This window comes from Rhagoletis pomonella, unplaced genomic scaffold, assembly GCF_013731165.1.
Source record: "Rhagoletis pomonella isolate Grant_MI unplaced genomic scaffold, Rhpom_1.0 Rhpom_scaffold_00006, whole genome shotgun sequence".
NCBI lineage: Eukaryota > Metazoa > Arthropoda > Insecta > Diptera > Tephritidae > Rhagoletis > Rhagoletis pomonella.
The window spans coordinates 23397562-23399899 of record NW_023458560.1 but is presented as its reverse complement, the minus strand read 5'-3'; the positions used below and the strand labels follow the sequence as shown (position 1 = coordinate 23399899).

At 38.1% G+C, this 2338-nt stretch overlaps 1 protein-coding gene across 1 annotated transcript in view; it reads right to left on the bottom strand.

The window, feature by feature from the left end:
• Window positions 1-2338, bottom strand: part of LOC118740521 (protein Daple) — a 78627-nt gene that overhangs the window by 63513 nt on the left and 12776 nt on the right. The gene's annotated exons all lie outside the window — the stretch shown is intronic.

Sequence of the window (2338 nt, the reverse complement as noted above, 5' to 3'; positions counted from 1 at the left end):
TCGCAACAAACGAAAATTAAATTTAAAGGGGAAGAGTAATACTAAATATTGCCCTAATTAGAAATGAGTAAAAAAATTTTTTTTTTTCATAATATAACCTCAAATATCGCGAAACCCGTGTTTTTGACACTTTGAGGTTAGGATATCTTTTGACGTGCTGGAAAAATTCTGCATCCAGATTTAGATTCAGCACCAAAAAATCTACAAGAACCGATAAATATTTCTATATCTAATGGGTGATTTTTTAAGAGCTTGATACCTTTTTTTTTAAAAAAAACGCATAAAATTTGCAAAATCTCATCGGTTCTTTATTTGAAACGTTAGATTGGTCCATGACATTTACTTTTTGAAGATAATTTCATTTAAATGTTGACCGCGGCTGCGTCTTAGGTGGTCCATTCGGAAAGTCCAATTTTGGGCAACTTTTTCGAGCATTTCGGCCGGAATAGCCCGAATTTCTTCGGAAATGTTGTCTTCCAAAGCTGGAATAGTTGCTGGCTTATTTCTGTAGACTTTAGACTTGACGTAGCCCCACAAAAAATAGTCTAAAGGCGTCAAATCGCATGATCTTGGTGGCCAACTTACCGGTTCATTTCTTGAGATGAATTGTTCTCCGAAGTTTTCCCTCAAAATGGCCATAGAATCGCGAGCTGTGTGGCATGTAGCGCCATCTTGTTGAAACCACATGTCAACCAAGTCAGTTCTTCCATTTTTGGCAACAAAAAGTTTGTTAGCATCGAACGATAGCGATCGCCATTCACCGTAACGTTGCGTCCAACAGCATCTTTGAAAAAATACGGTCCAATGATTCCACCAGCGTACAAACCACACCAAACAGTGCATTTTTCGGGATGCATGGGCAGTTCTTGAACGGCTTCTGGTTGCTCTTCACTCCAAATGCGGCAATTTTGCTTATTTACGAAGCCATTCAACCAGAAATGAGCCTCATCGCTGAACAAAATTTGTCGATAAAAAAGCGGATTTTCTGCCAACTTTTCACACATTCAACACATTTCGAACCGAACACTGATTTTGGTAATAAAATTCAATGATTTGCAAGCGTTGCTCGTTAGTAAGTCTATTCATGATGAAATGTCAAAGCATACTGAGCATCTTTCTCTTTGACACCATGTCTGAAATCCCACGTGATCTGTCAAATACTAATGCATGAAAATCCTAACCTCAAAAAAATCACCCGTTAGAATAGGCTATAAAACTGCGAATTTTAAATATTTTTATAATAAATATGTGTATTTTCAAAATAGTATTTTATTTGTATTTCAAATACTTTTTGTGTAAGGTATTTGTATTTTGAATTTAAGTACTATTTTACAACTCCCTCCGAGGTGTAGTATAATCTCACTTCCGGCAGTGCTTGAAGACGGAAGCAACCTCGAAATATGTAAAGACCATAACCTGCCGGCAGCGGCCTTGCTACATAATATTTTTAAAATTTTTTTTTATTTCTCCCTAATTTTCCAAAAAAAATTTAACATAATACGGAAAGAAAAAGATTTTATTTCCCGTGTAACAAGTCTCGATAAAAAAAGCCACAAAAAAGGTGTCAGAACTTGGTAACGAAACATATGTATTTCTATGTGTTTTGGCGCGCTGAATCGGAGTCCGGCATCAGAATAAGTCTGACTGGTATAAGTTCAGCCTTAACATCACTTGACTTAATGGAGCAAAACGTACACCTACGTATTCTGACGCGCTGAACAAGAATCTCTGAAGTCCCTTGTGCTCCATCAAACAGGATTTTTTTCTATCCTCAAGAAACGTCACTGCCATATAATATCCGAACGAATTAAAGCTCAACCAGCCACCGACGGAGCGCCCTGCCGCACCTGCCGTCCGTATAAACATATGAAGTTGCTGTTGAGATTCCCATAAGTAGATTGTATCAGCTGACACAGTCTACGGTTTTACGTCGGTGGCTGGTTGAGCTATTAGACCGATTCTAATGCCGGATTCAATTTCGTGGATCCTGACACTTTTTTTAGTGGCTGTGTTCCGATTTTCGTCAAAAACCACGGTATTCTCAAATCTGGTATCCCACGACTACTGACTTTTTGTACAGCTGGAACGGAGGACAATTTTCGAGAGCAAAGATTCAAATAAAGTCAAGAAAAAGAAAGGTTGGCTTACAAAAAAGAACACACACCACGCTCAGTAGCAGTGGTGTTTTGAGAGGCAATGCGACTGAATATTTTGTATAGTCTCCTTCGACTTTCTTTCTAACGAAGCATAATCCGATGTGTAAAAAAAAACAACGGGCGGAATATGCATAGAAGCAGCATACGATTCGACAAATCCACTTGTAAGATATTGAAATCAG